A 26,569-nucleotide genomic window follows, 5' to 3' on the forward strand; every position below is an offset into this window, starting at 1 on the left:
TTTTCTTTTTACTAACCAAGTGCCAGATCTGGAAGATGTGCAAGATGTAATTTTATGGTAAAACCTTGCACATGTCTTTAGACAAGAGCATTTTATTTAAGCATCGTTTAAGAGTCTGTACAGTACTTCGTGACAGGACTTGCAATTTGATGACAGGTCCTCTCAATTATGCTCAACCTGCAGGTTAACCTGAGGATCTAATAAGTAACTTTCGTGTGAATTCTTAGGAAGGAATTTATGCTAAAAATCCTGAGTGCTGGGATTCAATACTCCTGAGTGCTATATTGAAAGTACATGAACTTGCTTTGTGAGATTAAAGGGCAATGGCAAGTCCTAATGTCGTGCTCACGGTTGCTTCTTTGGAAGCTGCTTAGACCAACAGATGGACAGCTTGAGGCAGCAAGGAATGATGGGGAGACACTTCCTTTCCTAAATGGGTTTCCTGGGTCATCTAACTATGTTGTCACAAAAGGAAGACTGGGTGGAAAAATCTCACTCCTACCTGTAAAAGCAGCAGTCAAAATCATCCTGGAAATAAAAAATGCAATGGATCCACTTTGGGGGGGAAATAAGCTGAAAGATAGGCATGTTCTTCCATAGGCCTGTTTTCAGAGTTAGACACAGCGCTAAACAGCTCCACGCCATCTCCTAAATATACTTCTGAAATCACCTAGTTCTCAGACAGACAGACACACACACATTTACATGTCACCACACAATCACAAGCTTCCAACATACACACATTCCAGTAACTACTGCCACCCCCACCCCATCCACAATATTTAAAAGCAAAGGACAAGAAGAAACACAGGGACATTACATGGACCTCATTCTCGATCGGAAGGTGGTTCGTTATAAGCTTCAACTACTGACAATCTCTCCTGCCCATCAGGCACTGGGAGAAGCAATCCTGAACACATGTTAGCTGTCCACCCAAGTCCAACAACTCACTGAGGGTTTGAGATTATGCTTCTGTGGTTTCAAGGTTAAGTTTCTAGGAAGCCCATGCAAAGACAGTGAGTGTCAGTGGTGCTGGGCTGCTGGGATGTCTGGGGCTGCAACCAAAGACCACATGAATGTGAAATAAAATGGCAAGTATCAGAAGAAACAGTAGCCGAGACGGAAAAGCAGGAGAGGAGATTTGTAGTGCTTTGAAATGAAACGTTTTAATCCCTCAGACAATCCTGTTGACGGTGAGCTACAGCACTAGGAGTACAACACAGGGGGGGAAAAAAGGAGAGCGAGATACATTGTGGGATAAACAGCTTCTTATAAGGTAAACTGAATGGCCAACATAGATGGAGCAGGAGGCACAATGGAGAGGCAAAAGGAACAAGTCAGCGGCAGTATAAGAAAAAAGGTGAAAGTGAACAGAGGACAGAAAGGCAGCACAGAGAAAATGTAAATGAGTGAGACAAAAAAGCCAAAAGAGGAAAAAGAAAAAGAGAACAAGGGGGGGGGGGAGTAATATTTTCCTTGATAAAAATGCACAAAAGGGAAGATGAACTTTGTTCTTTTTCTCTTTCTACTCTCCTCTCTTTTTCTGCTTTTCGCCTCGCAGCACGCCAGCCTAAGCTGAGGGCTGTAATGTCATTAAATTGCAAATGCTTTTTCATTTCCGACACACACTGTTTACTTATCTGGCAAAAACATATGTTGGCAGGAATCCGTTAAATTCTGCCCATTGCCTTGGGTAAAAGTGCAATGGAAACGGACCCACCGAGTGGCCTCTTTCTTCTTCTTCAGCACTCCCCTTATCTACAAGACGGCCGCGCAGAAAACTGGCTCGTTCAATGCAAAATGAAGATACAGCGGGCGATTAGGGGAGAACACTGAGCCCCAAATTCCTGGAGAGAGGGTCACTCCATTGCCGATGATTTCACTCCTCTAGATCTGCATAAATTACTATTTTTAAGGCATCTCCAAAGTCTGTATATTTTTCTCACTCTGTCAAACATTTAATTTCACGCCCCGTGTTCTGAATATGCTAAAATGCATATCTCTGATGCACCTTTAAGCCAGAAAAACGAATGCAAAATTGAAGATAAAATGATGCGATTTGCACTACAAGCCTATTACTTGAGGTATTTACATATAGTTTACCTCTGCAGTTCTGAGGATGATTTATTTTTAAAAATCTGGATTAAGCTCATATAAATATGTATAAATCTTTGTTTAGAAAATAGATTTTTGCAGCTGTTGTGTCAAAAAAAAAAAGTTCTTTAAGATTCTGTGAAGAATTTTCCTTTTAGCATGCTTGAAGAGGGGGAAAAGGGACCAGAATTGGACATTCTGTTGGGTGGTGGGGAGGGCTAGTCTGCCATCGGTAGTTATAAAGATTCCTTTTATTGCTCTTCTTTGCCCAAAGCAGCTCGCCCCCCTCCTCGTTCTTTTATTATACTTATTTAATTTTCTTCTTCATCTTCTTCTTTTTTTTCTTTTTGTCTGGGCCCAAATAATAGGGCCCTGGATTACTAAACTCAAATTAAATATCAGAGTTTAATGACTGAGACAATTATGAGCTTTGGGATGTGCCCTCCACTCCCTCCTTCCTCCCCTTTCTGAATAAGCTTTTTCCCTGGCATCCCACACAGGGGTCCCCTCGCTGATACCAAGCCTTGCAGCTGGCCTGGGAGAGGACACCTTGCTTCAGATTTTTAAATGATTGTTAAAATTCTGCAAGTGAGATTTCTTACCAGCTATAGAAGTAACTCTAAAAATACTGGGACTTCCTTTAAACAATCCCCATATGTGCAGTTTAACCCCTCTCTCTCATGTGGTGTTTTGCCTCTTTGTCTGAGAAAGTCTTCCTTCAGTCTAGCCTCTCACATTCCTCTCTTAGCCCCGTTCTTCTGTAATCACTGTGGGGGAATTACTCTTGGGTCTTTTCTTGTTAGGCTTTGGGTTCAGGAGCATTGAGATAACAGAGGGGGCCAATTCAGAACTGAGCATACAGCGGACTCGGCAAATACACTGGGCACTATATGCTAAGGGCAGGGCCGGTTTCTGGGGTACACCTGCAGTGATGCTATGGGAACAGCGGCTTCTGGAAGCAGGAAGTGGGAACAGTTATTACTTCAAAGTCGACATTAATCCTTTTGCAATTAAAACAAGAAAGGGATGTTTACAGGCATTCGATCGCTTTAGGTAGAGATAGGTGTTTGCTTACAAAGATCGAGTTCCAGTTCAGGTGTGCTGCGCCTGCTGAAAGTTGACCAGTGACAAAGGAAATGAATGACGCCACAGCCATTTTCCAGAAGTGAAGCGCCATTCTTTCTTCACAGAATGGCTTAACAATCCCCCCTAGTGGCATGTCTCCTGTTACTGTAATTTATGAATTCCCCGTGCCCCCACCCCAGCCCCAGCACAAAAGGAAGGCCTGCTTGGTTTGCACGTTCATATCCAAGAAGCTGAACATAAAGCCCAAGGCAGACTATTTGGAGGTGAGCTGAGCTTTCATGGAATGCCTTTCGTCCTCCTTCACAGTGCCTCCGTTTCCCATAGTAGTAGGACCACTGCTGGGGCTGCACTAATCTCACCATCCAGCCCGTTGCATCCCAAGGTGGGCTTAACACTTGTCTTCACACTAGTGCCGCTGGGACCAGGTGAATAGACTAGGCACGAGGCGCAGACCCTCGTTTCCATATTTCAGGTGTTGCCGGGTTTTGTTCTCTGAAGAGAACAAGAGAAAATTCTAGAAAAGCTCCATGCCTTTCTTTCAGGTAAGTTTGATCAAAAGTGGATGAATTCTTTCAGGTAGATTTGATCCAAAAGTAATAGAATTACATAGAAAAATGTTAAACACACACAAACATTGACCTTGGTGATGCAGTGATTCAAGTGCATTGCTGCTAGTCATGAAATAGGGATGGCTGCAGCCCTGCAGGTAAAGGCAGTGCCGTCTGCTTCTGTCAGGATCTCAGCCTTGGAGACCAAATGGTACCGCACCGCTCTGTCCTAGAAGGGTCGCTATGAGTCAGCGTCTATGCAAGGGCATTAGCTTTCATTTCGTTTCCTCCCTATCACACGTAGACATCTTTCTTCTTCAAGGAGCCTTGGTGGCACAGCCATTAAGCACCTGACTGCTCACCCAGAGGTCATCAGTGTGAGCCCATCAGCTGCTCGGTCTGCTTCCATTGGGTGGCAGCATTAGAAGCCCGGTGGGGGTCATTCTACTCTGTCCTCTCGCATGGTGATGATCAGAATTGACTTCATAGAACAGGTTTAGTGTTTTGCTTCATTTGACTTTTAATATTCATTTTATTTTTAAATAGTTTGATGGACATATAATTCATGTCATGCACTTCAATGGTTTAGATATATTTAAAAGAATTGTGCAATCATTACACCATCAGTTTGAGAACCTTGTCTTCACTCTTGTACTTGTGGTTATTGGCTCCACATTATGCCCCAGTCCCCCTGCCATAACCCCGTGGACAACAGAATGAGACCTGGTCTCATTCTGTGCTGGCCTCACAATTGTTGTCAGGGATCAGCCCGTTTTTGCAGCCACTGTCTCAATCCAGCTTGTCAAAGGCCTTTCCTTTTCCACGCTGCCCAGCCCCTCCTTTATCAGTCATGATGCCGTTTTCTAGGGACCGGTCGCTATCAGAGAGAGAAAATATCCAAAGCACTTGAGAAGAAATCGTGTCACCCTTTCTTCTACAGAGTGTCTGTCTAGACGTCTTCCTAGACACGTTTGTTTGTGCTTTGGCCAGTCTGTGGTACTTTGACTATTCTTCATTAGCACCAGAATTCAATGCATCAAATCCTTGACAACTCCGATTTTTACCCTCTGCTTATGATGATGTTACCTATCGGTCCAGTTGTGAAGACTCCTGCTTTCTTTACATCGAGTTGTGATCCACACTGAAGGCTGTAGTCTTGGATCTTCGTCAGCAAGTGTTTCAAGCCCACCTTGCTTTCCGTCAGCAAGCTTGTGTCCTCTGCACATGGAAGGTTGTTAATGAGCCTTCCAGCTATCCTAATGCCCAGTTTTCTTCATAGAGCCCCAAGTCTCTGAGCATTTGTTCAGCATACAGAGTGAACATGTCTGGTGAGGAGATACAGCCCTGTCGCACAGTGCTCCTTGTTCTGTTCGCACAACTGCCTCTTGATCCGTGTATAGGTCCCAAATGAGCACAATGACGTGTTCTGAAATGCCACTTCTTCTCAATGCCATCCGTAGTTGTTACAATCAACAGTCAAGTGCCTTTGCTTAGGTTTTTCATATTCATTTAAAACATTACTACTGAAAAGATCCCTGATCATCCTTTTTACTCCTTTTCTACTGACACACAAACACAAACCATATGTTTCTTCACCAACCCCATTTGTGTCAGGCTAGAACTGTGCTCCATAGCGTTCTCAATGGCAGGCCTTTCTTCTGGGTGCCCAGGGGTGAACTGACCTGCCAGAGTTTGATTAGTAGCCAAGCACTTAATTGTTTGCACCAGCCAGGGTCTCTTGCTGTAAACACAAAGGGTGAGAATTAGGTTTCCTTCAGCGTTTGGAGGACAGGGGCTGCCATCTGTCCTTCTCACTCTCCCTAGTCCTAACATTCTCACATGCTTCCTTCTGGGCCCGCAGCAACACCCAAAGCACGCTTTAAGTGAGCTAAAACTACCTAGATGCTTCATACTTTGAACATTGCGACAAAGAGGCCATAAAGGTGGCTTCCAAGAATCACCTAAGAGGCTCCACAGTGTTCTTCCTTGATAGTGTAGACGAGGACAGCACCAAGTCGTCTTATTTACGGGTACATGAGAGAAGAACAGTCTTAGATAATCACTACGTGAACTTACAAAAACAAAGGGCAAAAGAATCCCTGAAGCTCAAGCTCTCACCTACGAGATCCTTCCATCGTGAAACAGAAAGAACCATACAAATACATTCAGTGCCAATCACTCTGCATTTTGGCCATGGACGCGCACAGACTCTCAAATCCTGTCTTCTCCCAAAGACTGGGACCATGATCTTCAATATCTCTTGGATATGGCTTTGATGCCACCCTCAGTTGCTTCAGTCTCCACCTTGCTCCTGGAAATAATCTCTTGCTAAAAATAGGCCTTTTCATTATTTATTAATTCACCTTAAACTGAATACTGACCTATTTGTGCAACTATTCTTCTCAGAAGCCTGCTGCAGTTGCCGACTGTCCTATCACCAGACTCAATTTCCTAAACTTGCAGGCCCCTCAAACAGAAGACCTTCTCAGGTAGCCAGTTAGCAGTGCCACGCCACCTTCTTCTCTAGCCTTCTTTATAGCTCCCACCAGAAGGAGTGGAGGCTTCTTGCTCATCCTTGAACCATAACTTGGATTTTCAAAGGTGTCTCCACTGCTGAGGCTGATGTACCAGGAAGCTAATGAAGCTTACGTCTCAGGGGCCATCATGGTCCATGTCCATGACCTCATACCTAAATTTGCATTTCATTTCTAAAAAGAAAACTGTAGGGTTAGCACCAACTGTTGGTCACCCCATGTGTGCCAAAGTGGAACTCTGTAGGGGTTTCAGCTGGCAGTTCAAGTAGATCACCAGGCCTTTCTTCCAAGGTGTCTCTGTGGACAAGGACTTCAAACCAGTTGGAAATGGTTCAGTCAGGGCAGACGGAAACAAGGACACCCTACCTGTTGCATAGTAACCAAATTTCTAGTGCATCAGAGTTTGACCAACTAGGAACAGGCAGCAGTGCCTTGCTCAAAGATGGGGGCCAGCCATGCTGCTTTGAAGTGGTCAGTTCTCATCTTTGAAGGGAAAATGACTGGTACTGCTTATTTCCTACTCAAAGTCCGATGTGCTGGAGACTTGCTTGCTAAACCACACATACGCTGCCCTGTTTCTATTAGTCAGAACTAGACCATTGGGAACTAGGTTGGGACTTGATATGGACTTGAACCTGCAACCATTTGATTTGCAGTCAAATGTGTTCAATGTTTGCAGCACTCAAAACCTCATTTTCTTTAAAAGGGCCACTGAATTGCATACGCTTCAGACTGAACTGAGCAGCTAGACTCGTCCCTTCTTATTGTACCTACAAATGGGAATCAATTTCGTCCAGAGCAGTGGTAAGTGTACATAGCTCTGCTCGCTCTCTCTCTGTGAACTATATATTGTCCCTGTGCCTACTGTTAGTTTTAGGAGCTTTTCATAGTTAGGCTTTATGTCAACTAGATACTCCTGGGAAAGGGTAGGGGTGGAACTCCTTGACCTATCAATTGGATCACAGCCTGATGACACCTCCTTGGTGTCATATGCCTTACTGTGTAGGAGAGAGAGAGACTAAGCAGAGTTCAGCTATCTTTGGTCCTTCACTTTCTGTCAGTGCTGGCTTTTGAGTCTGGTACCGCGAACTCCTGTTGTTTTGTTTGCCAATCCCAGGAATCCTCAGTTGACTACCAATGGTGGATACATTCAGCCAGCCAACGTCAGGGCTCTGCATCCACCAGCCTGCGTCCCCTGCTGCCTAGGCTCCATCACCTTGATTCCTGTTCATCAGCTTCCATGAGTCAAGAGAAGCCTAGCTTGAACCTGGCTGGATTTACTTATTTCCACAACTGTGTAAGCCATTTCAGGATATGAATCTCTTTCTATAGACAACACATACAAGCATCACTGGTTTTCCTTCTCTGGAGAAGCCAACCTAGCGCAGAATATGAGGATAATTCCCTCTTGTGACTGCATTGTCTTTTCCATTAGGCAATATAATCCATTACTGCAAAACAAGTACTACTTGTTTTTTGGTATTCTACAAGAGCACCCACTACATTGTGTGGAATGTAAGAATGTTGGTTTAATATTTTTAACATGCTGAAAAAACACTTCAAATGATTGCTTCTGAGGATGTTTGAAAACTGTATCCATATTCAACTGTGTATATAATATATACATTTACATTAGTGGCTAAAATGATAATTTTCCAGGCCCAAGATAATTCATATAAAAATCAAAATAAATATTCACTCTTCCATCTTGAAGCCTAGAATAGGTGATTAACAAGTACTTTTTGAATACATCAGATATGTGTCAGAATTGGAGGAGTGCAGTATGTACAATGAATTACTTTATCTGGTTCTTAGCCCTGGTCTGTGACTCACAAGAAATGATTGAGTGACTATGCAAATAAGGTGCTGTGGCCCAAAGAAATTAGAAAGCCTGCTAATAAGGCAAATTAGATGTATGGGTCCTTGTGGGGTGGGGCCATGCAAATAAGATGTATGTACAGCATTCTAACAAGAGGATTGGTCAGTTTTGCCATCCTGATAGGCTTAAAAATGAATCATTCCAGAAGTGAAGGATGGGAACCTCACTACCACCAAGAAGATTCCAGGCAGAACACATCCTTTCAACCTGGGATCTCTGTGCTGAAAACTTCCCAGAGCCAAGAGACAGAGTAGCAACAAGATGGAAAGAAGCAAGGACAGAGGAGCAGCCGTAGAACCAGCAGGAGACTAGCACGAGACAGTGTAGTGACCTTCCCACCCACAGTGAGAAACAGCTGCAGTCGGTGTGCTGACCCATACAGTGAGAGCACCGAGCATGTTCCAGCTGAGTTCTCCTGGTAGCGCGAGGTGCCTCTGGGCATTTATTAGTAGAGAGATTGAGCTTTGTCATCCTTTGTAATGCTAAGGCCTGCCTATGATCACAGCTGAGATTGAAGCTGCCCTGATGGAAGAAATGTTTCTGGAGTCATTTGTGACCCTGAATTACAACCTGTGACTTCCCTCATAAATCCTGTAACTGAGAGTGTGGTCTGTACGCTCTGTGACCATTGCAATTATTTACAGAACCTTTGAGAGACGCGGGAGTGCAATGGAAGGTGCAAGAGTAAAGACTAGTAAAGATTCTTCTGGTCTGCACCTCACGGGGATCAACCTTGGACCATTGATGTAGATCTTGATTCCCCTCGCTCTTTGTGAAGATACCGGAGGAGGTCTGAAGCAGCCAGGATATTGACAAGTGGGTGGTGGGTAGGTTTAGAGAGCAACCTATTGGCTTGTGCAACTAAACAGCCCAAAGGCCTGTCTAGATTCAAACTTAAGTCTTTTTCTCCATTTTTTGGTTCTGTTTTCTTCTGTGTTAGATTCAGTCTCTGGCAAGTTTAATGCTAGCAAGATGATCCTCAGCACCTCTAAGCATACATAATATTAGTTCAGAAGGCCCAGTGTTAAAAAGAAAAAGAAAACTTCTTTCCCCAAATATCCCAGCCAAATTTGCCAAACTGAGTCCCGTTGAACTGAACTGAGAGATCATTTGAGTCACATGTCCATCCTGATCTGCAACTAAGGAATGGGCCAAGTGTGGGCCATATGCACCCCTGGAGTGGGGGGTGGGGGTGGGGGACTGAAAAAAAGGGAGGAAGCGGCTCACTAAAATAAAAATGAGGTGCTTTTGACAAAAGAATGGTGAAACCGCTGCATCTATTTCCTTGCCCCCGATTCGTTTTCCATCTAGTTGGGAAGGAGCACCTGAAACACGGAATTACGTACGATCTGCAAACACCATGTCGCCACACACATGTGAGGTGCATGGGAAAGTGACATCCAGGAGAGAACCTTGACAACAAAGTTCAAAAGTCAGCTAAATAAACTGTCTTTGACCTTGCAGATGACTCCAGTGCTTTTATAGAAAAAGGAGAATTACAAAGCAACAGAAGTCTCTATCAACTGCAGACGAGAGGGTCGCTTGGTAGGCCCACACGAGGAAGCGGTTGGGCATCATCATGCGGAGTTGAGCCTGCGCTCTGTTGTGAGCCGGCAGTCTCAGTGCTAGGTGCTCACTGCAGAGAGCTGCTCCCCTCCCCCGTGTGCACAGGGAGACCTGAGCAAGACTGCCCATGGCAACGTTGTCCAGGGTATCCAGAAAACTGAAAATGGCCAAAATCCACTACCAGGGCTCTGGTTAAATAAGTTGTGCTATATTCACACAAGAAAACATAATACAATAGTAAAAACGCCTGGAATGGAGACCTAAAGTCCATCTGTAGACAATTGGACATCCCTTTACAGATGGGTCACAAGGAAGAGATAAGCCAGTCAGGGTGCTGTATAGCCCGATGAAATATACAACTTTCCTCTAGTTCTTTAATGCTTCCTCCTCTCTCCCCCCCCACCCACCCCCACCCCCCGCAACTATCATGACCTCCATTCTACCTTTAAGAGCCCACAACACAGGGAAAACAGGGTAGATAAACTCCTCAGGACCAACAGTGAGACTAGAGATACCAGGAGGATAAGAGGAAGGTGGGGGAAGAAAGGGGGAATCGATCACAAAGATCAACATATAGCCCCCTCCCAGGAGGACGAACAACAGAAAAGTGGGTGAAGGGTGACAGAGGACAATGTAAGATATGAAAATAATAATCTATAACTTATCAAGGGTTCATGAGCGAGAGAAGATGGGGGAGGAGAGAGAATAGGGGAGAGAGGTGTGAAAATGAGGAGCTGTTATCAAGAGCTCAAATAGAAAGAAAATACTTTGAAAATGATGATGGCAACATATGTACAAATGTGATTGACAATGGAGGAATGTATGGATTGTAATGAAATGTTAGAGCCCCCAATGAAAATATTTAATAATTTCTAAAAGGCATTGATTCTTCAATCTTCCTTATTCCAACTTTCACTGTCAAAAACAAACAAACAAACAGTAAAAATGAAGGTGTTATCACCACACACAAGAGAAGGCATCCCCCACCAATAGCTTTATTGGCTTATAGTTCACACATCGCGCAATTCAATAGTCCAGTCACACCAAGAAGAAGTGTACTGTCATCACCACAATTAATTTTAGAACATTTCTTCATTCTTGTAACCCCTCATTCTTAGGTGCCCAGTTACCCCCAACCTCCCTTGCCATGCCCTCAAGGAACCATTAAGTCAGTTACTGTTTCTTTTACCGATCCTGGATTTCATACACAGAGACGCATAAAAAACAAATAAAAACTAACAAGAATAACAGTAAAATAGATAAAAACTTCATTAGCAGAGAAAGAAGAAAATATTGAAAGCACTATTTTAAACATTAAAAGCAAAATATTAGAGCAAAGTCAAATGGATCATAAGGAAGATCAAATGATAGGGTGCTAAATTTTAAGCGAACTGCATCTGCAACAGTCCATTTCCCAATGCATTGTGCATGTCAGCAGTTATTCACATCCCTGTTCCATGGTCTGAAGGGGTTCACCAGGGACTTAAGAGACTGCACCTTAAGAACATGACTGAAGTATCAACGGATCAGGTATCAGACATCAGAAGACCCCAAACAAACAAATATATTGAGGCAACTGATGGGGCTTGGAGAGGAGACCCAAAGCCCATCTGGAGACAATTGGACATGCCCTCACAGAAGGGTCACAAGAAAGGAACAAGCCTTCCAGGGTGCAGCACAGCACTGACAACACACGACATTCCTAGTTCTCCACCCCCACCCCCCATAATCCCAGGACCAATAATGAGAGTAGCAATACCCTGAGGATAGGAGGAAGGTGGTGGGGAGAAACAGGGAACCGACTACAATGATCGATGTACAACCGACCCCACCCCACCCCCACTCCCAGCAGGGGAACGAACAACAGAAACATGGGTGAAGGGAGACAGGGGACGGTGTAAGATTTGAACATAATAATAACATAATTATCAGGAGTCCATAGGGTGGGAAAGTGGGGGAGGGAGGGGAAAAAAGAGCTAACAAGGGTTCAAGCAGGAAATAAATGTTTCGACAATTATGATGGCAACACATGTACAAATGTGTTTGATATCATTGATGTATGGATTGCTGTAAGAGTTGTAAGAGTCTCCCGGTAAAATGGTTTCTTTTTGTTAATGGCTGAAAAAGACAACTGCATCGAGTACACCATTTATACAAAGCTCTCTTGCTGTCATTAGGGGTCGCCAAGTCAGACCCAACTCACGCAGAACGCACAGACGCTCAGAGATGCTCAGTCCCGCGCCATCTACTCAATTGCTGTGCCTGAGACCACTGCTGCAGCCGCTGCGTCCGTTCAGTTCTTCGTGCTGAAGGTTCTCCTTGCTCTCCGACCTTGGGCTGAGCAGCCTGAAGAAGAAGCTATCCGTGACCACTTTAATGGACAATTTCAGTTCTTCAGGTCAAATCAAGCTCATCCACAGGAAATATCTTAAAAAAACAATTCATATATCGCTGTTCCACTAATTGTAAAACTTAAATTGTATTATTATAGATCTAACTAGTTAAAAATATAATGGATTAGACCCTGCAGGTTCTCTCCTCATTATGTCTTTGTGATGTTATGTTAATACATTCTACTTGGGGGTTAGAAGCCCCGGAAATATAACTTTTAATTTTTGCATAATGGAATTAAGTCTTCGTATAAAAGTTCTGTTCATACACTGCATCTGTTTTGCCTTTGTAACACATGTGCTACTTAATCAAAGCCATGAAGATCTAGTCTTGATGACAGAACATTTTGTGAGAGAACCTGGTGATGGTTCACAACGTCATCATCGTATGAGAGGAACGGCCCAATCTTCCAGTTATTTATAGGTAACATGGGGATATTATCAACCCTGCCCTGGAAGTTAGTCGCGAATTAGGACTAATCACTTGGAGAATGCCTCTCCAAACACACTTTCTCCCCTTCAGAAAAGAAACAGAAAGCTGTGCAGGCTGGGACCTATGGTAAGACCTGGGTTTCTGGGCCTCACTGTTCAGCGTGGAGAGGGTGCACTCTCACCACTACTCCATTGCCCCGGTTAGTGGCAACTATCTGACATTTCCTCCTCTGACAGGATTCCACCTTCCACAGGATCTTGCTTTAATCGGTTTTCTTAAATACACACTGAAATCACTTGTCCAAAGTTATACCAATTATGAAAGAATAGCAACGATCCAAAGAAAGGATGAACTAAAAGAGCCAAACAGAAAATTTCAAAGGGCAGCTCAAGAAGACGAAGTATCCTTCTGACCTGTGTGAAGACCTGGACTCAGGAATTCAAACAGGATGAACATGCTCCCGCTGAAAAATGGAAGGAAAAATTCGAGCCTTCAGTTGAAATATCAAAGGATCCTCTAGACAAAATATTGAATGATGCAGGAGCCATCACAAGAGAACTGGTCGATATAATGATGGTACTGAAGGAAAAAGTCCGAGCTGCATTAAAGCCATTAGCCAAAAAACACAGCTCCAAGAATTGATGAGATACCAACTGAAATGTTTCAATACGCTAATGAAGAACTGGAAGCACCCGCTTGTCCATGCCAAGAAATTCGGAAGACATCTACCGGGCCAACCGAGTTGAAGAGGTCCATATGTGTGCCCACTCCAAAGAAAGGTGACCCCACAGAGAACATAAATGGTGATCTTTCAAGAAGAGCTACAGCAGTACCTCCACAGAAAGCTTCAAGAAATTCAACCTGGGTTCAGAAGAGGACAGGAAACCAGGGATCTCATTACTGATGTCAGATGAATCTTAGCTGAACCCAGAATCACAGAAACATGTTGAGAAACGTTGATTGTGTTGCATTGACTATGCAATGGCATCCAACTGTGTCTCTCAATAAATTATGGATACCATTGCCAAGAAATAGCAGCCCAGTACTTCATTGTGCTCAGGAGGAATGTGTATATAAAGAAGAGGCAGCTCCGTGAACAGAACAACGGAATACTGCACAGTTTAAAATCAGGAAAGGTGCATGTTAATATTTTTTTTTTCAATCTGTGTGCCAAGCAAATAACCTGAGAAACTAGACGATATCAAAAAGAATGCAGCACAGGATTGAAGGAAGGCTTATTTTAATAACAACCTGTGGTATGCAGATGACACAACCTTGCTTACTGAAAGTAAGGAGGACTTCGAGTATTGTTTGATGAATATAAACAACCACAGCCTTCAGTATGGATTACAGGTCAATGTAAAGAAAACAAAAATCCTCACAATTGGACCAATAGGCAACATCATGATAAACGGAGAAAAGATCGAGGCTGCAAATGACTTTGTTCTTTTAAGGATTGTATTTTAATTGTATCCACAACGAGTGCTCACAGAAGCAGCTGTCAAAACGATCAAATGAGGGAATTCCATGGGACCAGTGTGCTGCACAAAACCTATTCAAGTATTAAAAAGCCAAGATGACCTGGAGGTCTAAGTGTGCCTGACCCAATCCATGGTGTTTTTAATCACTTCATATGCATGTGAAAACTGGGCAATGAAAAAGGAAGGCCAGCGAAAAATGGACACATTTGTATTACATGAATTATGGTGTTGGCGGGCAAAGAATACTGAAAATACTACAGACTGCCAGAAGAACAGATAAAGCTGTCTTGGGAGGAGTACAGTTGGAGTGTCCTTTAGAAGCAAGGATGGTGAGACTTTGTCTCATATACTTTGCACGTGATCAGTCTCTAGAGAAGGACATCATATGCTTGGCAAAGTAGAAAACCACTCCATGTCCACTCATCGAAACCCTACGGGACAAGGTAGAACTGACCCTGTGGGTTTCCGAGATTCTAACTGTTTATGGGAATAGAAAGCCCGTCTTTCTCCCACGGAGCTGCTGGTGGTTGTGATCTGGCAACCATGTGCATTGCAGCATATATATCTACACATAACGTGTATATGCACATAATTATATACGCATATGTGTGTATATCCATATAGACATAATTATACAGATAGTCATAGCTATGAGATTAGGAATGAATTTTTAAGGAGCTAGAAATATACACAACTAACCACAGTGACAATTTGTCAACAAGAGGCCTGCCTTGTTTTTCCAGGTCTCACAAGTTTTCTGTCTTTGACAGAGTGCAGTCTTAGCACTTTTCTGTCACTCCTTTCAGGGGAGAGTGTTTGAGCTTCCTTTGCTGACAGATTTCTGTCCCACATAGGTTCCAGGATGGAAGTTTATTGCAGGTACGGTGCTGCCACGCTTCTTCAGGTTCTGAATGAGTTCTGTAGGTGCTTTAATAACGTGCCTTTGAAGGATACTCCTAATTTAGATCATAACTCAAAGGCCCAAGTTTCCATTCTAGTCTTGAACCTTGTTTAATTCAAAAAACATTCCACTGAGATTATAATATTATGACAAACTAAGTGAACATTTTTTTAATCAAAAGGTAAAACTGAAAGAACCCAAAAGTGGGAAATTAAGTCAACAGCGAATCTGCTCTCAGCTCTTCTCACTGAGATAGAATGGAAGTGAGGTAGTTAGTTTATTGTGCCAACCTGGCTGATAAACACATGTGGGGTTAATTGAAGGGTGGAGGTACAAATGGCTCCATGAGCCTCGCCTTTCTAGTTCTCGGCTCTCTTGCTTTATGATGGTTGGACCAGGGTGCAGCTGCCTTAACCAATTCCCTATTTCAACTGGCAAGGCTCACTCCCTGCAAGACATCCCCAAGGAGCAGCCACATGGACCTACCCCCATGCAGCCCTGGGTGCTGGAGCACCTGTGTGGAGACCCCTGCCAGCACTGAGATGCTTACACATTCACTGACTCGGTTTTCCTCCTGCAGTCGGCATCGTTGTGTCTGTTTTGTGAGATGGAGGAGGACTTTGTGGATTGGTGTTGGACATATGGCTTAATGTTGGACTTGTGGGCTTGGGAAGCACTGGGTGGGGAAGTTTTCTTGATGTGCACTTAACCTTTATATAAAACTCTCCCTTATACATGAGTTTCTGTGGATTTGTTCCTCTAAAATACCCAGGCTAACACAGTAAGGAAAAGAACAATATTCCAGATGAAGCACTTGCTACGGGAAGGGTGGTAACTTCCAAAATCTTTCCTTATATAGACTTAGCAAAACTTGGCCCTGGTCATGTAAATTCTTCAGGCCCAGTGGTGCAACTCGCTTTTAGCATTTGAACTGCAACTTTGTTTTTTTTACAATTCTAATATCTACTGAATGCCTTTCTAGGCAAACCTAATCAGTGTTTGTGATAAATTAGACCACACACCTAGTAACTATGAGGACTCATTTGTTGCAATCTATCAAAAGGAAAAAAAATGCTATTAAATTTTCTATTTATTAGTAAATTCAAGACTGTGAATGAAACCTTTTACTTTAGCACACTGTTCCACAAGTGTGGAATCCAGTGAGTGAACACAAAATAAAATGAAAGGAGACCTTCTGAAAGGTAGCTGCTGTCTATGTGCTAATCACACCTCAAAGCAGAACATTGTTTATTTTTTAAAAAAACAGACGCAATGAAATCCTATTATGGATTAATCTTGTGCCAAATTTGCTTTTTCAATCAAATCTATTTTGAGCTAAAGAAAACACAAAAATGCAAATGAAGGGCCTGACCCTCCAGATCGTGTGAACATGTAAGGGCTGATCCACTTCAAAGATTTTTTTTTAACTCATAAATTAAAATGATCACACGACACAGCAAAACACACTTATTTGTAAACCTTTTAATTTTAGATTCCATGTAAACTTTCAGCCTCATAATAATCTCTAGGAGGGAATATGTTAAATTCTGAAACTGTTTACTAAATAGCAGTGATCCAATTTAATTTTACTTATCTGTTCTAAACACTTAGACCAGAAATGTAGGATACGTTGTTTAACCTGGCCAAAATGAACAACAACAACAACAAAAAACCAAAACAGCAACAACAAACCATGCTTGACTAGAGTCGGTGCTATTAAACGCGCAGCACACCTCACCCCCCACATCTCACAACCGACAGGCATACACACCACTTGAACACAAAAGATGGTGAGTTCATTGAAGGGTTTGTTTGCACAGCCTTCCCTTGTGCGCTGTCTCCACCTGGGATGAAATATTCATTAGGAGACCTAAACAAACTCTTCAGAACATGCTTATCTCAAAGTGAGAAAATGCTATTCAAACAGGCTGCTAATGAAGCCATCCACCATCTTGTTTGATGTAGTTCCTGCAGTTAACGAGTCTTCTGAAAGGCTTTGGGAAGGGCCTGTTCTCAGTTGCCAACTGATTTAACCTTTTGGGGACAACAGTTCAGCTGTAACACTAAGTCTTCCTAAGAAACCCTAACCCACACACTCACACTGTAAATATAAAAAAAATACAACACTATTCATGGACATTAACTGTGTGGTAGCAGGAATCACATAAACCACATTTTACTACATATGATGTATAGAGTAAATATATCATTATAAGGATGCTTTCCCTAAAATTCACAGCATAAGGAAGAATGCATTTCACTTTCTGTCCTGAAGCCTGGGAAATAAATGTAGACTGTTGGTGAAACAGCACAAGAAGGAGTTTATGCATGTATCTTTCTTAGGGAAATGCATCATGAGCAAGCCTTTTCTGTTATTTCCAGACAAGCACACAATTAAAATTCGATTTAAGGGTATAAAACTGATATTTTATATTAAGGACAGTTTGTTGGGCTTTAGGAGTGTTTTCCGATCGAGTCCGATGGGGTGCTAAGCCCTAGCCCCAAAGTCTACCTCAGAAGCAGCAAAGCCCACACAGAAGAAGCACACCAGTCTGTGTGATCACGAGGTGACAAAGGGATCAGTTATCAGGCATCAAAGAACAAAAAAATCATCATTGTGAATGAGAAGGAGTGTGGAGTGGGGACCCAAAGCCCATCTGTAGACAACTGGACATCCCCTTACAGAAGGGTCGCAGGGAGGGGATGAGCCAGTCAGGGTGCAGTGTAGCAATCATGAAATAAATATACAACTTTGCTCTAGTTCCTAAATGCTTCCTCCACACCCACTATTATGATCCCAATCCTACCTTACAAATATGGCTAGACCAGAGGATGTATACTAGTACAGATAGGAACTAGAAACACAGGGAATCCAGGATGGATGATCCCTTCAGGACCAGTGGTGAGAGTGGTGATACCGGGAGGGTGGAGTGGAAAGGGGGAACCAATTACAGGGATCTACATATAACCTCTTCCCTGGGGGATGGACAACAGAAAAGTGGGTGAAGGGAGATGTCGGACAGGGCAAGGTATGACAAATTAATAATTTATAAATTATCAAGGTTTCATGAGGGAGGGGGAAGCAAGAAGGGAGGGGGAAATGAGGAGCTGATGCTAGGGGCTTGAGTGGAGAGCAAATGTTTTGAGAATGATGAGGGCAACGAATGTACAAATGTGCTTTATACAATTGATACAAGTATGGATTGTGTTAAGAGTTGTACGAGCCCCCAATAAAATGATTAAATAAATAAATAAAGTATGAAATGAAAATCAAAAAATATATATATAGTATTCTCCAACTAGCACCATGCCCATTCCCCCAATAAAAAATCCAATCCCACAAAAACCCATTGTAAACTCATGGTGACCTTATGAGACCTTTCAAGTTCAAAATATCAAACACAAATCTCAGTTCACCACACAATATCTGTAGCCCATCCAATTCTAAGATGTGTCTCCCTCTCCCCCATGAGCCACGCCCTTTGGTAATCTCCTTGGTGTGGGCAGGTCTTGTAGATGTGATGAGATATCACACCTCTGGCTATATTCCATTTTATGGTAAAGGTGAGGGGATTTTGCAGCTAAAGTTAAAATCCCAAATTTTATATTGTTATGTTGTGAATCACGTGGAAAGAAGTGATAAGCAGCCGAGAGTGACTTCTGCCTGAGAGCTAGCAGGAGAACAGGAACCTCAGTCTACAGCCACAAGGAACTGACTTCTGCCCTCAACCCCATGAGCTTGGAAAGGGCTTCAAGCTCTGGGAACAAATAGAGCTCGACCAACACATTGCAGCCTTCTGAGACCTTAAGCAGAGGGCTCAGCCAAGCCGTGACCAGACTCTCAATCTACAGAAAGGCAGATAATAAATGTCTGTTGCTTTAAGACACTTAGGTTGTGATACTTTAGCAATGGAAGACTAAAACTTCACTTGTTGAGCTACCCAAGACTAGTTAGAAATCTTGGGATTTCTATTCTTTGATCATAACTTTGCATTCAAATTGCCATCCAGAATTAGTTTGATTTCACCTCCCATTCTTTGCTGTCAAGCTTGTGTTACTTTTCATTTGGATCATGACAGTAGGCTGACTATCGATGTAAATCTCAACAAACAACAGCATTTGAGACTCATGTATCACAAAAGTAATCCAGGGACACTCCAGATAAGATGCACATTCCTGAGTCGGTGTGATAGTCAGGAAGTTCCGTGACACGGCCCTGTCCAACTACTTGTGAGAGTATTCCCATGGAGCCCACGCTCACCCAGACCTCTGTGCTTTGCACACTGCCCATCCACTCTTCCTGGACCCGCTGCCCTCCATGGTCCACCCGGAAAAAGCCTGCTTATTTGAGATTCTAATACCTTCTCTGCACCTTCCATCTCCTCAATGAAGTGCTCTCTGACCACCATCTCCATACCCGGGCTTCCTTTCTCCGATGGTATTCCCATAAAACTTTGTACTGAACCCACGTGTCTTAAGAATTGATTAAATACATTGTGGTATGTTCACACAGTGGAACAACATTCATATATTTTAACTGCTGCTTTTGTATATGCTGAACATGATTGTTACAGATTTAATTGTGTGTCCCCAAACATGAGTTGTGAATGTGAATCCCTCTAGCTGTGTTTATAGTCCCATTTGGGAATGGGTTTTCTTTGTTAGGAGCCCATGTCAGTGTAGGATAAATTTTAAGCCAGTCACCTTTGAGGTATAAAAAGAGAAAAATAGACATAGAGAAGCAGGCAGAGAGAGAACAGAAAGAGGGGGGACAAAAAGAACCAAATCAAACACACTGCCATGGAGTCCATATTGACTCAAAATCAATAGGGTAGGATCGGACTGTCTCTGGGGTTTCTGAGATTGTAACTCTTTACAAGAACAGGAAGCCTCACTTTCTCCCATGGAGTGACTAGTGGTTTTGAACTGCTGACTTTGTAGTTAACAGCCCAACATGTACCCACTACGTCACCAGAGCCAAGCCACATGGAAATCTCCAAGGAGCCAGGAGCAGAAACTAAAATAATAATGGCCTTCTACCTGAGTCAACTCAGACCTTTCCCTAGAACTTTAAATTCTGACTTTTAGTCTCCTCAACTGAGAAAACGAATGTTTGTTAAAGCCATCCATTAGTGTAATTGTCCTGGCAGCACTAGACACCTAACACAATGATAAAGCATTTTATCCCTGTACCAGTCATCTATATTTCCATTCAATTTAAAACTAGGGAAATAATCTGAAAGAGTATACAAAAGTTCATCAGCAGTAGTATTTGCCTGATGGACATACCCACTGGCCTCTGAAAGTCCTGCATTCGGCATCATTGCATGTGTTTCATGAGTCAGAAGAGGACTTTATAGATTGGTATCAGACATATGGGCTGATACTGGATTTATGGGCTTGGACTGGACTGGGCTGGGATGTTTTCTCAATATTCAACTGCTCTTGTATATAAAGCTCTTTTTTTTTCAAAGCTGTGTATTTAGTTTTTTTTACAAAGCAACCTTATCACCTTCAAAGTACTCTCTGTTACACTTAATATATTTGTCAAATCTGCAATTCTAGTCTTGGAAACATTTTTCAAGCTCCTCTGTTTGGATATCTAAGAGTACCTCCCTTGTTTTTTTGTTTGTTTGTTTTTAAATACTCATTTTATTAGGGGCTCATACAACTCATCACAATCTGTACATATGTCATCTGTGTCCAGCACTTTAGTACATATGTTGACTTCATCATTCCTACGACACCCACTTTCCACTTGAGCCCCTGGTTTCAGCTCATTTTTCTCTCTCCCTCCCCGCGCCCCCTGAAAATTTATAATTTATTATTGTTTTATCATATCTTACCCCATCCCACATCTCCCTCACCCACTTCTCCGCTGTCCGTCCCCCAGGGAGGAGGCCACATGTAGACCTTGTCCTCTGTTCCCCCTTTCTCCCTCTCCTTCCCCCCACCTCCCGCCATCGCCACTCTCTCCACTGGTCCTGGGGGGTTCATCTGTCCTGGGTTCACTGTATTTCCAGTTCCTATCTGTGCCAGTGCACCTCCTCCAGTTTAGCCAGATATGTAAGGTAGAATTGGGATCATGATAGTAGGGTGGAGGAAGCATTTAAGAATCAGAGGAAAATTGCATATTTCATCGTTTCTACACTGCATCCTCACCTCCCCGCAACCCTTCTGCAAGGGGATGTCCAATTTCCCCCGGATGGGCCCTGGATCCCCACTCTGCACTCCCCCTCATTCACAATGTTATGATTTTTTTTTTTTGTCTTTGATGCCTGATACCTGACCCTTTCGCCACCTTGTCATCTTACAGGCTGGTGTGCTTCTTCCATGTGGGCTTTGTTGTTTCTTAGTTAGATGGCCCTTGTTTATCTTCCAGCATGTGGGACCCCAGATTCTGTGTAATTTGACAGCTTGGCACCATCAGCTTTCTTTACTGCATTTGCTTATGTACCCGCTTTGTCTTCAGCATTCGTGTTGGGGTAGGCTGGTGTGCTTCTTCCTTGTGGGTTTTGTTATTTCTTAGCTAGATGGCCATCTGTTTGTCTTCAAGCCTGTAAGACCCCAGATGCTGTATCATTTGATAGTCAGGCACCATCTGCTTTCTTCTCCACTTTTGCTAATGCACCCCCTATGTCCTCAGCGATTGAGTAGGGGTAGGCTGGTGTGCTTCTTCCGTGTGGGTTTTGTTGTCTCTCAGCTAGATGGTGCTTGTTTATCTTCAGGTCTTTAAGGCTTCAGGTGCTAGCTATATCTTTTGGTAGCTGAGCACCATCAGCTTTCTTCACTACACCCACTTGTGCACCCATTGTCCTCAGTGACTTCAGGTGTTTTATCTTTTGGTAGCCAAGCATCATCCGCTTTCTTCACCACATTTTCTTGTGCACCCATTGTCTTCAGCGATAATGTCAGGTAGGTGAAAGCTCTTTCTTATACACATATGAGTGTCCATGAATTTGTTTCTCTAGTCTACCCAGACTAACACACTAGGCATGAGTATATCCACAACTTAATTGTCTATACAGTGTAGAAATCTAGATATTAAGATTCTTGTGTTGCATGTATTAGAAAGTCTCATTTTTCTGTATTTTTGTTCCAGAAATATTATTGTATTTCATTGATTCTATGATGAAGCTTACCCCCCCACACACACACATTTTAACATCTCTTAAATCAGATGCCTCTAACAGTGGATGTATGTAGAAAGTAGTGTTATAATTGATTAGCTTCATTTTTTTGCTTAGTGAAAATGATGAACCTAAAAAAAACCCGTAAACCTAGATTCAATTAAATATAAAGGAAAAATTTTTTAAATAACCTCAGAAAAGGTAGACTTTAAAAAATCATGTCAATTGAATAGAGGAAAATGGATCAAATGCCTAAAGTCTTAGTTTCTATGTCTTAGAAAGGGGCCTCATGGTGCAGCATTTAAGCAGCTTGGCTGCTAACCACCAGGTTTTCTAAGCATCAGTCGCTCTGCAGGAGAAAGCTGTGGCCCTCCGCGGCTGTAAAGCTTACAGCCTTAGAAACCCTTCGGAGCACTTCACTCTGCCATAGAAGGCCGATCGGAAATCTGAAGTGACCCAACGGCATACGATATATCTTTAGAAGTCTTGAATGAATGCAAAATCGTATTATCAAATTGCTTTCCCCATGCAACATGAATAAATTCACTAACACGGCTAATATAAACCCATACTGACTGCTATGATTTCTTCCCTGGCTAAAGAAATCCAGAGCTGCTTTTCCGTGCTACCCAGGGAAGGGTCCATGGGTGTTGTTGTGGTCCCCGCCGTAACTTAAAGGGGAAACTTTCAAAAAGTAAAAATAAAATGAGATCAATTATAAAAAGGGGGAAACGTTCCCAATGTCCTGCAGATGCAGGAGGATGTCCTCAATTCCCTTGGCGCAGGAGCCCTTTGAGGTGGCGCCAGCCTTGATTTCCACATGGAACAGTAGATGTACAAAAGCGAGAGTGAGGGCACCTGCATCATAAACCAGGAGACGACCTACCTGGGAGAAGCTTCGTTGGCAGCTCGCGCCATGGTTGCCATTGAACACCCTGCTGCCGTCAGCGTCATAACCTCCAGGAATAGGCACCCACGTGCTGTGCTGACGTTGGCTGCCGCCCCGGGAGCTCCTCCACGAACCTTCTCTAACCAGACGCAGGGAGCCACGGCTCCTGCTGGTGCCTGACCCCAGGGCTGACCCGCAGCCCCTCAGAGGCCTCTTACGTCACCTTGCCCACCATTGCTCTGGGTCACACAGACTCTCCTCTGCGCTAAGTGGACATTGCCATCCCAGGGACCAACAAGGGAGCTCATTCGGTTGGCCCCATGTGGTGGATGCTGGCCCCGGAAGCCTGCGCAGACGGGGCACCATCTCCCCAGGGCACCCGTGGGAAGTCAAGCCTGACCTCGACTTCTGCAGAGACCCAGAGGAGAGCGAAAAGGAAGAGCAGCAGGCCGCTGCTGCAAAGTCCGTGAGCAAGGAAGAGTGTCAGGGTGAACGGACCGCCCCGCTGCGCAGCCCCCGCCGCAGGCTGCTGGGAAGGGCGGGGCCAGGTGGCTTCAGTTCCCCACTGAAGACGACAGACAGCACTCAGCCCGCAACTGAGGACTGGTCCACAGCCGCCCTGCTCAGGCCACTGCGTGGTCTTAAACTGTTCTTCCACGGGCGTCGACAAAACAGAAACAAGGTTGATGGAAAATAAAGACCAATTGTGAACAAAAAAGAAAAGAAACCAAGAGCTGAAATACACCGGTTATTTTATCAACCATCGAAAAAACTGTATTTAATTCTAATAGAAAAATTAACCTTAAAAGGACAAATTTAATATACTTAAAATCAGTTATGATTCTAATAAAATATAGGTCTATAAAATAAATATATGGCTAAGAAGAGAGCAGCAACTAAAACGAAAACATGTCTGCAAACGAAGTGTTGTCACCTTCTACTAAGCTTTCATTGCACTGGGAGTTAGGCATTGTGTTGCTGACTACAAGGTCAGTGGTTCAAACCCAACATCCACTCCATGGGAGAAAGACGAGTCTGTCAACTCTGTAAAGATTCACAACTTCAGAGACAGGGACACTATGAGTCTGAATCAATTTGATGGCAGTGGTTGGTGTGGGGTGTTTTTTTCTTTTTCTTTTTCTCCCTCTCTTAATAGTAAGCCACCCTTGCAAGCTATTGGTTTAACTTAATGGCATTTTCCATTCAAATATTTCCTGTGTTCATCTTTGAACTTAAAAAACGACTAAAAATTAACTTAAGGTTCTTGTAATTTTTTCTGCTTATAGTGATACATCTGTAATCAATGCCATTAAAATATACATGTAAAACTGGGTGAGTGATGTGTCATGGTGTGTTTATTTCCACCAAAAATTACTATTCAAAAATAAAAAGTCCCATATAGAGAATTTGGAAAATGCAGAAAAGTATAAATAAGAGAGCTTCAATTCCATGACCCTGATATAATCCTCATTCAGATTTAGATGCATATTTTGGCTCTTAATAGCTCTATATATTGCTGCAAAATTAGAATCAGAATATATTGGTATACACATAAATATTGATTTTCCCCCCATTTGGTGCTAATTTTATCATGATTTTTCCCATCAACAAGCACTCTCCAAAAGCATGCTTTTGGGGGGCGTGGACTGGAACAACTGTTACCTATTGGTAAAAAGAAAACTTTGGATCCCACCTGACCCTTCCATGATGATTTCTGACTCTGGCCAAACCAAATAAGTGAACTCCCTACCATTTAGTAGATGCTGGCTGATGGTGGCTCTGACTGTACATGGAAAAATCACTTGCTGGGAATTAAAAAAATAAGGATATTCAGACCCCAATGATAGAAATTGTGATTTCACTGGTCTGGGATAGAACGTAACACATTTACTGCATGTTCATGATTGTAATTAGAACCAGGGATGAGATCTACTATTTTACACCCAAATCAATTCTTAATAAGACTCCCAAAACACTGGCTGATTAAAAAAGCCATGAGATTAATGAATAAAAATTAAAATATGCATATCATCTGTGGCATCCTAAAGAACCTGCAAAGGAAAAAAAATCACTTCTTTTGCTACGTGAAAATACCACATTTCTGAATGTTACAGAAGAAAATCACAAAATTGAAAACCAAATGACAAAACAGAGGAAAATATCTTCAGTATATATGACAGGTAAAGCTCTTAAGAAGGAAAGAAGGAAAAGATGAAGGGTTTGGACAAAGAACACATCAGAGACAGGCAAAACACCAAGTGGAGAGAAAACCACCACCACAGACAGGGAGATAAATGACGAAGTAGCTGATCTTCAACGAGATCCCTCCTCTCCTGACTGGCCCACCTTCTCCCTGCCACTCATAACTCAGGCTATCCAGCACGCGGTGTTTATGCCCTGAAGCTTCAGCTCATTAAAAAAATACTCAAATAAAACATATTAACAGAAAAACATGAATATATAAAGAGCAAAGTCACACTGACAGAGATCGCTCTCATAAAATGAGATGCAAAGGAACGCCGCTCCACTTTATTACGGCCGGAGTCCTGCCCTGCCCAGGCTCCACGCGCAATCATCGGGCGTCGTTTTATCTGCAGTCATCCCTTCACCCTTATTAGAATGCATACTCGTTCTTTTCTGATTCCTCCTCTTCATATAACATACCATGTTGCCATCTTTTATCTCTAAAGATTGCAATAAATCACTTCAAACACAATAATGCACTTAAGGATGGATTTTATGGGCCCAAAGGCACACCTTTAGGGATGCGATTGCAACCCTCCTCCTCCTCCAGTTCCCCTCAAGCACTCATTATGCTGGGTGCACACAAATGTTGCAGCCAGAGAGGGGGGAGATCCCTGGCTGAACAAGACAACTCAACCGGGTGTGTACTTCTGGGTTTGGAGCGGTCGTCATAGGAACCCTTTGAAATGTTTTGTTTTATTCATTTGGATCCTCTATAGTTTCCATGAGTGCCAACACTTCAAGATAATGCAGTTTAGACATGTCACAGTGGTTGAAGTTCATAACAACAGCTTGAGCTAACAGTGGCCTATCATCAAGAACAAGGAACATCAAAACCGCAGTACGGTAAAGAGAAGTATTAAAAATAAGAAGACAAAAGGCAGGAAATATTGCCTTACCAACTTAAATCAGAGCCCTGGGGAGAACATCCAGCTCGGGGTAAATAGTGATTGCTGCCACTCAGAGGGGAAGTCTGACTGGGCAGTACGAAGGGGCCTGAGCTAAGTGGTGGGCTCCTGGGACACTGGTGTCTGTAAAGGACTTCATATTCAACAAACTCAGGAGCTCAGTCTGTGATCTGGAAATCTAGGGAGGGGAACCTTGTGTTTTGCGATTTCTCCAATTATGTTGTTGTTTTTAAATCATTTTATGGGGGGCTCATACAACTCAACACAATCCATACATACATCAATTGTGTAAAGCACATTTGTACATTCATTACCCTCATCATTCTCAAAACATTTCCTCTCCACTTAAGCCCCCGGCATCAGCTACTAATTTCCCCCCCTCCCTCCCTGCTCCCCCCTCCCTCATGAACCCCTGATAATTTATAAATCATTATTTTGTCATGTCTTACACTGTCCAACGTCTCCCTTCACCCACTTTTATGTTGT

At 43.0% G+C, this 26,569-nt stretch overlaps 1 pseudogene; it reads left to right on the top strand.

Moving 5' to 3' along the window:
- Nucleotides 1-1,992: 1,992 nt before the first annotated feature.
- LOC101662155 lies at nt 1,993-23,628 on the top strand (annotated as a pseudogene).
- The last annotated feature ends 2,941 nt before the right edge of the window (nt 23,629-26,569 follow it).

This window comes from Echinops telfairi, unplaced genomic scaffold, assembly GCF_000313985.2.
Source record: "Echinops telfairi isolate 266 unplaced genomic scaffold, ASM31398v2 ScPeMD7_7405;HRSCAF=8443, whole genome shotgun sequence".
Lineage (NCBI taxonomy): Eukaryota > Metazoa > Chordata > Mammalia > Afrosoricida > Tenrecidae > Echinops > Echinops telfairi.